We start from the raw sequence: 12,085 nt of genomic DNA, 5'->3' as shown, positions 1-12,085 counted from the left end.
CATGTTGCTGAGCACATGCATAACCTCCATTCCTACCACCATGACCACTTTGTTCATGAGCCCATTGGGCAATAACAGGAGTTGCTGGGGAAAGAGGCTGACTGGTATCCACAGAACGGGTCATCTTATCCACTTGATTATTAAAATCTTCCTCTGCTGAAGTCACCCTCTGGTGTGCATTCACATGGGACCCAAATATCTTCATGTTTTTAGCACACTCAGAAAGGTCTATCCGCATACTTCTTCCCTAGACCTCTTTGTCACCAATTTTCCAATTATGGTCTTTCCAAGTTCCTGACCATCCAGCCAAACCATTAGCAACAGCCCATGAGTCAGTATACAAATGCACTTCTGGTCAGTTTTCCTTCCAAGCAAAATGAACAACCAGGTGCAGTTCTCGAAGTTCCCCTCACCACTGTCCTTCAAGGACACCCCAGAAAGGGGTTGTGATGCTATAGCTGTCCACTTTCGGGTGGTACCTGCATATCATGCTGAACCATCTGTAAACCAGGCCCGAGTTTTCTCTTCCTCAGTCGATTCACAGAAAGGCCCTCCCCAAGAGGCCGTAACTCTGGTCTGGGAAAGAGAAGGTAATGTGGCAGGAGTGGAAACCATGGGCATTTGGGTCACTTCTTCATGTAACTTACTTGTGCCTTCAGGACCTGCTCTGGCTCTATCTTGTATAAACCATTTCCATTTTACAATAGAGTGCTGCTGTGCATGCCCAACTTTCTGACTTGGTAGATCAGATGACACTCAGCTGATGATAGGCAACTTAGGTCTCATGGTAACCTGGTGGTCCATGGTTAAGCGTTCAGTCTCTACTAAGGCTCAGTAACAGGACAACAGCTGTTTCTCAAAAGGAGAGTAGTTATCTGCGGCAGATGGTAAGGTTTTGCTCCAAAATCCTAAGGGTCTGCATTGTGATTCTCCTATAGGGGCCTTCCAAAGGCTCCAGACAGCATCTCTATTTGCCACTGACACTTCCAGCACCATTGGATCTGCTGGATCATATGGCCCAAGTGGCAGAGCAGCTTGTACAGCAGCCTGGACCTGTCACAGAGCCTTCTCTTGTTCAGGTCCCCACTCAAAATTAGCAGCTTTTCTGGACACTTGATAAATGGGCCAGAGTAGCACACCCAAATGAGAAATATGTTGTCACCAAAACCCAAAAAGACCAACTAGGCGTTGTGCCTCTTTTTTTGGTTGTAGGAAGGGCCAGATGCAGCAACTTATCCTTCACCTTAGAAGGGATATCTCGACATGCCCCACACCACTGGACACCTAGAAATTTCACTGAGGTGGAAGGCCCCTGTATTTTGGTTAGATTTATCTCCCATCCTCTGACACGCAAATGCCTTACCAGTAAATCTACAGTAGTTGCTACTTTTTGCTCACTAGGTCCAATCAACATGATATCATCGATATAATGGACCAGTGTGATGTCTTGTGGGAAGCAGAAATGATCAAGTTCTCTGCAAACAAGATTGTGACATAGGGCTGGAGAGTTGATATACCCCTGAGGTAGTACAGTGAAAGTATATTGCTGACATTGCTAGCTGAAAGCAAACTGTTTCTGGTGGTCCTTACTAATAGCTATTGAGAAAAAAGCATTTGCCAGATCAATAGCTGCATACCAGGTACCAAGGGATGTATTGATTTGCTCAAGCAATGATACCACATCTGGAACAGCAGCTGCAATTGGAGTTACCACCTGGTTGAGCTTATGATAATCCACTGTCATTCTCCAAGACCCATCTGTTTTCTGCACAGGCCAAATAGGAGAGTTGAATGGGGATGTGATGGGAATCACCACCCCTGCATCTTTCAAGTTCTTAAGAGTGGCAGTAATCTCTGAAATCCCTCTAGGAATCTGATATTGCTTCTGATTTACTATTTTGCTTGGTAGGGGCAGTTCTAGTGGCTTCCACTTGGCCTTTCCCACCATAATAGCCCTCACTGCATGAGTTAGAAAGCCAACGTGGGGATTCTGCCAGTTGCTCAGTATGTCTATGCCAATTATGCATTCCAAAACTGGGGAAATAACTACAGAATGGGTCCGGGGGTCTACTGGACCCACTGTGAGATGGACCTGAGCTAAAATTCCATTGGTCACCTGGTCTCCATAAGCCCCCACTCTGACTGGTGGTCCAGAGTGACGTTTTGGGTCCCCTGGAATTAATGTCACTTCTGAATCAGTGTCTAATAATCCCCTAAATATCTGATCATTTCCTTTTCCCCAATGCACAGTTACCCTGGTAAAAGGCCATCAGTCTCCTTGGGGAAGACTTGAAGGAAGATTAACAGTATAAATTTGTGGCAGTGTAACAGGTTTCTCCCCCAATGGGACCTGACCTCCCCTTCAATCAAGGGGCTCTGGGTCTGTAAACTGTTTCAAGTCTGGAAATTGATTAAGGGGCCGTGACTCTGTGTTTTTGTAATTCAGGTTAGACTTCTGTTCACTTGATCTAGAACTCTTTTGTTTATACAGCTCAAACAAGAATTTAGTAGACTGCCCTTCTATTGTATTTCTAGGTGCCCCATGATTTACTAGCCAATGCCACAAATCTCTGCGTGTTATATAATTTTGATGCCTTCTTTGGTTTGCTGTCTATTATAATAGCCATGTTTACCCTGTCTTTGGCAATTAAGTGCTGCCACCTGAGTTCTGCCAACTTGGGATCCTGTCATCCCCATTGTGTTTAAGGATTCCAGCTCAGTAACAGCAGTTCCTACAGTAATATCTGACCTACAGAGAAGTGCAACCACAGAGCTCTTCAGGGATGATGGTGTTAGTCTCACAAATTTATTTCTCACTGTTCTGGTAAAAGGTGCATTCTCTGGACATTGCTGGGGTGTAAGAGCAGGCTTTGCATGATAAATCCACTCTAACATTCCAATTTCTCTGAGCCTCTGGATCCCCTCATCTACATTATACCAGAGCTGTTCTGGCATTTCAGCCTCAGGTAATGTTGGCCACCTTTTAATCCATGTTTCAACAAACCATCCACGCAAACCATTAACACCTTTTCTAACCGCTCGAGCTATAACATTGAATGCAGAATCTCTGCTTAGTGGGCCCATATCAATAAATTCAGCCTGATCCAGCCTTATATTCCTCCCACCATTATCCCACACTCTTAAAATCCATTGCCACACATATTCCCCTGATTTCTGTCTTTATAAACTGGAAAACTCACACAGTTCGTTTGGAGTGTAACACACCTCCTCATGTGTGATACTTTTTACCTCACCTTTAGGGGCCTGTTGGGACTTTAGTCTAGTTATAGGTCTGGAAGAAATGAGGGGTGGTGAAGGTGGGTCATGAAAAGAATTAGAAATATCTTCCAAGCCATTTGCTTCAGGGCTTTCATTTGCACTTTCATCTGGTGAAACAGGATTAATCACTCTAGGGCTAATCCCTTCAGGAGGAGGTTGGGTGGCCAATTCCTCAAGGGAGGCTGGAGGTGGGGCAGTTATGTCCTCAGGGCAAACTATTACAGAGTTCTCTAGAGAAGACTCAGCATGATCTAGGGCTTTAACCTCACCCCCAACATCATTATCAATCCATATGTCACCATCCCTTTTTTCAGGGTCCAGTCCTTTCCAATCAAAACCCTCACTTTAATGGCAGACACCATGCAAGACTGAGATTTCAGTTTACATTGTAAAGTCGCTATTCTAACAATAAGATTCTGAGTCTGATTTTCAGAGGTCTCAAGTCTATGGCTACAGGAAATAAGATTTTCCTTCAGGATACTCATAGAAACATCTACATCTTTCAGACGGTGCTTAAGCTTCTCATTTGAGGCCTTAAGCCCTTCCCTTTCACCCGTTAATGTAGCCAGTGTGTCTAACAACAACCAACCAACATCTCTGTAACTTTTATTTCTACAAAACTCTGTAAAGGTGTCAAAAACATTATCCCTCAGAGTCTGGCTTTGTACAAGCCAAGCATTAAGAGAATCAAATGATGATATTTTGACTATCTCTTTTGCCAACTCACTCCATGGATTGGGAGTGTCATTCTGATTATGGGAATCAGAGTCCTTAGTGTCTCTGAGTCCAGTCAGAGTAGAAAATCATTCATAAAAACCCATTTTTAAGATTCTGTTTCTTAAGAACCACTCCTGGTACCAAGATGTATTAGTTAGGGTTCTCCAGAGAAATAGAATCAACAGGGAACACTCGCAAATACAAAATTCATAAAAGTGTCTCACGTGACCGCAGAACACAGAGTCCAAAATCCACAGGGTAGGCTGTGAAGCTGACGACCCCAATGGAGGGCCTGGATGAACTCCACAGGAGAGGCTCACCAGCTGAAGCAGGAATGGAATCTGTCTCCTCTAAGTCCTCCTCAAAAGGCTTCCTGTGATTAGATTAAGCATCGCTCATTACAGAAGACACTCCCCTTTGGCTGATTACAAATGGAATCAGCTGTGGATGCAGCTGATGTGATCATGGTCTAATTCCATGAAATGTGCTCATTGCAACAGACAGGCCAGCACTTGCCCAACCAGATAAACAGGTACCACAACTTGGCCAAGTTGACACATGTCTCTGACCATGACAATAGCTCAACCTGTTTCATTTGGGTTGCACCTTAACTGGAGTAACATCTTGAAGAGATGTTATTTACAATGGGTCCACACCCAGCAGAGTGCACATCAAGCCATGAATGTGTCCAAAGTAGGGAACACAATTCCTTCTACCACAATAACTGAACTTTTTGTTTGATAGGCATAGTAAAATCTGCCTGGATAGAAGGGCAATAGAGTTTGCTACAGAGAAACCTATTGAATTCTAAAGAGAAAGAGACTTTTCCCAGCAATTACAAGTTGGAGAGATCTTTTGGTGGGCAAAAGGATGGCACTATGAAGGATCCTCAAATTGTGAGTGTAGACTGGTGACCAGAGCCCCCAGCCCAATAGTTTTCCATTGGGAAGCAATGAATGTCCAGGCCTGAAAGTATAAACTGGTAAAGGACATCACAGAGACCTATAAAGACATGTTGACAGCAGTGGCCATTTTCAATAGCACTGGCAGCCAATACCAGGTTCTCACAAATTGCTGAAGCAGATAGTACCTGTTATCATTTTAAAGGCTTTTTTAAAATGGGGAAATGTTACTGTTATTAAAGTGAAGCGGACAGAATAAAATAATACTACTGAAAGTCCCTGGTTTCCTACCCAGTTCTGAAGGAGTTATTGGAAAAACTACAAGGCCTTAGTGTCCTGTCTAGCTCTAAAGGAATTAATGCAAGCTGCAAACTCCTAAATTCCCTAAAACCACAGAGCTTTTAAAATCAGGGGCCCAGACATACTCTTAGTTAATAACAGAAAGCCTGGGTTATAAAGATTGTTAAACACTGCCCCAAAGCAAATTTTGAATATGTGACAGAGCTCCACAAGCATCAACAGTTATCTCCTCCTCAAACAATGCAAACCATGTAAGCACCTTACAAGCCGTGTGTTCAAAGATCACTATGGAAACTTCTACCAGCATACCTCCCTAGAATTCAAGCTAACCTACTCAGTGCACACCTCTACCCTGAGCATGTCCCTGTTAACTTTTTTAACATGTACTCTCTCACTTTAATAAAGTTTACTACTTACTCCTACTGGCCCTCTCTTGTCTCTGAATTCTTTCTGCAATGAGAGCCCTGAACCTGGAATGGGCTTAGCTGATTCTGGCATCAGCAGGACTCCAGTTACAAAAGGATATGATTTTGACCTATAGGCAAAACTCCATATTGACTTTGTAGGGTCTTCAATCCTTTGAGAAATCACCCCTCACAATGGCTGATAGTGCTTCCAGGTTCACCTCAAATCTTTACAGCAACAGTCATAGTTTGCACCTATTGTCAGGTTACTAGAGCAATCTTTGATGACAACAGTCCTTCATTTGCCTCAAATTACCATATGGAATATGCAAGCAAGCATCTTACTTAAACTGAGAATATTCTAATTCACTATCCTCAAGGATTCCCATAGGGCTGAAAGCATCAGGCCAACTATTGCAGAAGCCTGAAGCAGAAACTTCTAAAAGAATAGGCAGCAAGACTGTCCCCATTTCCTATTTTTTCATCATGCCACTTCATCATCAACAGGAGGAGTCAGGCCTAGAGATTTATTAATGAATCAATCTTTCAATGTTTATCTCAATGTATTATATTAGCTTTCTTAGGCTGCCATAACCACGTACCATATACTAAGTGGCTTAAGACAACAGAAATCGTCTCACAGTTCTGGAGGCTAAAAGTCTAAAATCAAGGTGTCAGAAGGGCCCAGTATCCTCTGAAACTCCCTCTGAAATTGTTCTTTTCCTCTTCCTGGTGGTTTGACAACAATCCTTATTGTTCCTCGGCCTGCAGCTGCAGCCCTTCAATCACAGCCTCATTGTCAGATGGCATTCTCCCTTATTTCTGTCTGGACACCAGTCATAGTGAACCATGGCCCTCCCTAATCCAGTTTGGCCCCTTCTTAACTAATTATATCTCAAAACCCTATTTCTAAATAAGATTTCATTCAATGGACTGGGGTTTAGAACTTGAACATTATATTGGTCAATTACGTTGGTCAATGAGCATTATATTGAGCATTATATTATATTAGAAAGAAAAAAGATAAGAGTATAGACTTACCTCTCTGTCTTTTCTTTAATCATTGCACACCAGAAAGAAGACTTTTTAGAAATGGAGGGATTGGACCACTGGCTTCCTGCTACTTCTTTAGAGCCAGGAATGCTGTCATATAAAGGCAAGCATTTACTGTGACATCATCACATTGACAACCATGATGTGTACCTTCCAACAGAAGGTCAAGAAGAGCCTACAATCTCTGGGATGATCCATAGAACCAAAATGTTGTCTCTTAAGCTATAGCTCCTCAGTACTTAACAGAGACCCAAGAAGAGGAACTAGCATTTCTTCTGTGATCAGAAAAGCTGCTGAGGTCAATGCTTCCTTATTCACCAATTAAGGCAAAGTCAGCCCCACAACTTCTTAGAAAATGAGTTGGCATGGGGGAGGAGGATTGTATTATTTTGTGGGTGTGTTATATTTTGTTATATATTTATTATAGTTGGGGGTTCGAAACATAGTTTCCACCATTTATTGAAATCATTCCATGTGCCAGACCCTGAGCTAAACTTTTTATGTACTTTAGCCCATTTGGATGGTAAATGCAACCTTGAGAATTAGGTATTATTGTCATCCTTACTTTATAATAACTGAGGCACAGAGAGGTGACGGTGGCATAGTAAGTGGGAAGGCTAGGTTCCAAATTCCAATCAGGCATACTCTAACACCTGCTCTTAAGTTTATGCTGTCTTCCTAGACTGCATGTTTATAATCCATTTCTCAGCAGTCTTTCAGGTGAATCCCTTTGGCTGTGGGGTAGAGGGAAGTATGGTGTGGGCTGTTCAGTAACTTTAGCAGCAACAAAATACTATTGTCCCATGCTGTTTGCCTTATTCTATAACTGGCGCCCAGTAACTTTGCAGAAGTCATAGACGTAGACATGTTATCAGAATAGATGACAAGTACGCCGCCAGCTCTCTAAAAACTTCGATGCCGAGACAGATGTATTGACAGCATTTGCAACAATAGATAAGGCTTCTCAAAATAAACACATATACTTAGAGAAGTTTGAATATTGTGTTTGTCACAGAACAGACTATTCAACAAATATTTTAGGAAATAAAATGGCATATTTCTGGGAATGACATGGACCTCAGAATTCTCTAGGTTAGCATTTCCTGAGCTTTCTTGAACAGAAAACACTTTAAATTAGTAATACATTGACTCAGTACTGTAAGAGATTATAAGATATTTTACAGACTTAGAATGAAGTGCAAAGAAAAGATAATGTTATAGATGAATTAATTAGTGTAAAGAGGTGAAAAATGAACTTACAAATATATTTCCTTCACTACACTTAAAAATTTATTAATTAAATTATACTTTTATGAAAAGAATAAAATATCACAGCTAAATGCTGAAATTATATGACAAGGAATGTAACATAAACTTTGGCCTTTTGAATGAAGACCTGCATCAAGACAACAATATGTTGGAAAACATCCCCTTGTGTCAATGAGCAACTTGAAATTCTTGCATGACAAATCCCCCATCTAAAATCCCAGCATTTTCAGGTATGGCCCACAATTGTTCAAAGACAAGATATTTAAAATAAAACAAATACAGAAATGAAATTTAAACTTTTTCTTTTAACCATTTTTAATATATTTCAGAGGAAAACAACCCAGGCATTGCTTGTTTGCTTGCTTAATTGTTTACGGCAAAACTCAGAAGAATATTTGAGGATTAACAGTGACCCAAGGAATTGTGGCTGATAGGAAGGAATTGTGTAAACAGAAGAGATGTGAATGAATAAATGATAATTAGGGGAGACTTCTCAATTTACCCCACAGCTCTATGCAATCAATTTTCATTCTAACCAAATACAAGAGTTAGTTTAGCTCCTAAATTTTTATGATAATAGCATGGGTCATCAGAAGGCAACCCAACAAGGGGGAGGGGAAGCCCAGTTGGGAAGCGCCTGCATTAATCTCATCAATAAATGGTAAAGACTTGAATTTAGAAAATGAATTTTAGGATGGATAAAGGAGAATAAATTTGTATTTCTACGCTTCAAGGTAGAATTAATTGGATTGATTCAAATATTGTATATTGGAAGGGCAATAAAGGACGGAGTTTGGGGGTGCCTCTCAGGCAAGGTAGAATGGTGGAAAACTATTCATGCAGGTGCCAAATACTGGAGAGGGAACGCCTGATGGAAAAAAGAGAAGGAATGGCGGCTTCAACTTTGGATTAGATGATTCTGAGGTGCTCTTTAGAGATGACGTGGTATGAAAAATGCATTGGCATAATTATGGGTTGTACCCTATTAATTTGGGACTAGTCAGAATACAACTCATAATGAAAGTCTTTGGTGTGACTGAGGGCACTAAGGCAGAGGATGAAGCAAGAGCTATAAAGGACAAGGATGGACCTTAAGGAGCCTGGTCTTCCAAAAGGGAAGAAGGCACCTACAAAGGAGAAGGAAAAGTATTGCATAAGTGATAGGAGGGAAATCAGGAAAGAGTATGCCGACAGAAGTCAAGGGTAGAGAGAGCTTGTATAAGGAGGAAGTGATAAGTAAAGCCACCAAGTGGTTAAGGTAAATAAAGACAAAGAAGTTTCCATTAGTAATTAGTGTGTCATCTGTGACCTTAATGAGAGGAATTTCAGAGGAGTTGAGGGAGGCATGGGTTAGGATGTCGAGGGTTAGGAAGAAAAGCTAGGAGAAGTGAAAACAGTGAGCCAACAGTGTTTTTTAAATAAGCTTAATTATTTGGCAGTGATAATGGAAAGCAAAAGACAGCTGCTCTCTCCTCTCAGGCCTCAGAGGCATCAAAAAAGAAAAAAGGAGCAGCCACCACTTGAAATGGCCACAGAGGACACGGTGTTCTAGAGGAGAATCAGATCTCAGTTACATCAAGGAGACATAAAAGAATGTTCCCTGAAGAATTTAAAGGTGAATAGTAATTGTTTTCCTACCTTCTCCCCTTCCCTGGCACTCTAAGCCTAGTTCATTCCTACTGATTATTCAGAGTTGAGACTCAAGGACTTCCTCAGGAACCCTCCAGACTTGAATTGATTTACTTTTTACATGTTCCCATAGCTCAGGATATATTCTCTATTGTGCCACTATTCATACATGTAACTTGTTCAATATCTGTTTTCTATAAGGAATTCCATGAGGCCAGGAAATGAATTTACTATGTTCACTATTGTACTCCCACATAATAAGGGATCAATAAATAATTTGTGGAATGAATGAATCAGTCAATCAACTGTAGGGATTCCAGAGACCACAGTGAAAAGGGCAGCGGTGGGAGAAACAGTGAGTAGGGTAGAAAATAATGCAGTTTTGGAATGAGTAAACAGGAGAAAGCAGATGACTCAGAGGGGTTTGGATTTTGGTTGGTGATGAAGGGCAACATGGATGAAAAGTGCAACTGGTTTTAGAATTCTGTTTGAAATTCCAGTCTAAAAAATATTCTGTTTTGATAGTTTTAAGTCGTACCCAAGTTTGGATGATCTTGACAAATTACGGTACAGCTAGCATCAAATATAAAATCTCAAATGACTAAAAACAAAGAGATTGAATCAGTAATCAAAAACTTCAGGTTTCCAAACAAAAAGTTGGTGATTACATTCAGACCTGGGTGAAAGGGTAACAAGTTAGGGTCTGTCCATCCATCAGTCCGTCCGTCCATCCATCCATCCATCCACCAACCATCCGTCCATCTACCTGTCCATTCACCAAACCTTAATTGAAGGCCAAACAGTTTTCTAGAGACTGCGGCTATACCAGTGAAAAAAAAAGAGACAAAAATCCCTACCTTCACAAGTTGGCAAGGAGATAATAATTAAGATAAAATAGAATATCAGAAAATGATAAATAATAAGAAGCATTAAGCAAGTGAAAAAAGGAGCATGTGTGTTGGATCTAGGGGGAAGTGAAAAACTTTAGATGAAAGAGTCTGAGCAAATCTCACTGAGAAGGTAATATTTGAAAAGGCCCTGGGGAAAGTGCAGGAAGAAGCAATGGGGATATCCGGCGAAAGGCCACTCCAGGCAGCAGGAACCCCCAATGTGCAGGGCTTGAGGGCAGCAAGTCCCTGGAGTGTGGCTACAGCAGAGCAAGAAAGGGAGATTCACAGGATTTTGCTGATGATGGAGGGTGAGTTCCAGAGAAACAGGAAAGGATTTCAGGAGTTAGGGAGAACGGGAGATAGAATTTGGGATTACCCAAGCTTTATGGGATTTTAAGAGTATGGGTACCACAGAGTGTGGGAAATGAGGGGCATGTGACATCTGGGTTACTAACTAAAACAGGGATAATAAGCTTGATTCCTGTAGTCTCCCGGCAGACAATGGGGTGAGGCTGTTGTTTGTAGGGGCTAGGAGTAGGAGGGAGTCCAGGGCCTCACCAGAAGCATGGGCACAAGAGCAGAGACCCCTTACTCCAAGCTATGGAGGCCACTGTTGAGCCATGTTACCGGAGGTAAGTATGCCTGGGTGGGTGGAGTGAGTATGTTGGGCACACTCTTGGCCACAGTGATCAGGAGGCTGGAAGGCCTGGGGGGAGCCGCCCCATACACCGTATGGTGACTGTGATATGCACGGGTTACAGAGGGTGGCATTTAAGGAATGAGTTTCAAAAGCCACCACTCAGATTACCCAGTGCAAAAGGACCACAGAGAAAACGTAAGTTAAGATGTAAAACAGTATCAGGAATCCTAATGGGCTGGTATGTGAAACTGCCAGAGGGAGCAGTTGGAAATGAGAACCCTGGAGGTTGCCCTGGACAGATCAATTTGCAGTGGGAAGCATGGTCCTGAACAGAGAGAGGAAGTTCAGATGGAGGGGAGTGCTGACGGGAATGGCGCTCCTTGGAGCTATGGCCCCTGCATAGCTGAATTTGAGGCTGAAGGGATGGGTGGTGAGGCCTAATCGTAAGGTCAGGGGCCAGTGGTCACCTGAGCATTTTAGGAGGCAAGGCAAAGCTGGACCCTAGAGGAACAGAATGTCATTAAGTGGTGATGGCAGTAATTGAGAAGAAACCCAACAGGATATGGGTCTCAGGGAGAGCCCAGCTCCAGGACCTACACTTCTTCCATACCTCCCCAGCCAGGTCCCTTTCTGAGGCAGTAATTCCCAAGCTTTGGGGCATATCAGAATCCACCAGAACCTCTATATCAGGGCTTGGATGAATAATGGAAAGATGAGTGGTGGAAAAGGATGTATAATGGAAAAGATCCTTGGGAGCTTAAATGGACTCCTTACCAACATTTGAAAAAAACACTACTCTAGTACCAAAATATAACCTCCAGGTTATATTAATTAAGGGCAATTAATTTTTCATATTGCAATACATGTTTTATTGGGTGCCTCATGTCTAGGCCCTGGGTTTGTTTTTAGAGAACTGTGGGCAGTGTCTGGTCCCAACTTGATCCCAGCTGCCATAGGAGAGGAAGGGAGGGCCATGACTTTCACGCTTTGGGTGGAAACGTG

General features: G+C 42.2%; 1 protein-coding gene across 2 annotated transcripts in view; it reads right to left on the bottom strand.

The window, feature by feature from the left end:
- IL1RL1 (interleukin 1 receptor like 1) overlaps positions 1-6,895 on the bottom strand; it is a 94,285-nt gene extending 87,390 nt beyond the window's left edge. Inside the window, exons 1-2 of one of the 2 annotated variants that reach the window (XM_077134892.1) lie at positions 6,644-6,895; positions 4,317-4,369 (exon numbers count right to left, since the gene is read on the bottom strand). The gene's annotated coding sequence lies outside the window, so the exon portion shown is untranslated. Of the gene's footprint in view, positions 1-4,220; positions 4,370-6,643 lie in introns of those variants that run through there. The other variant, XM_077134894.1, reaches the window with a different exon arrangement.
- Between the last annotated feature and the right edge of the window lie 5,190 nt (positions 6,896-12,085).

This window comes from Tamandua tetradactyla, chromosome 17 (genome assembly GCF_023851605.1).
Source record: "Tamandua tetradactyla isolate mTamTet1 chromosome 17, mTamTet1.pri, whole genome shotgun sequence".
In the NCBI taxonomy this organism is placed as follows: domain Eukaryota; kingdom Metazoa; phylum Chordata; class Mammalia; order Pilosa; family Myrmecophagidae; genus Tamandua; species Tamandua tetradactyla.
The sequence above is the reverse complement of the archived record's forward strand: the minus strand, read 5'-3'. Positions and strand labels throughout refer to the sequence as shown.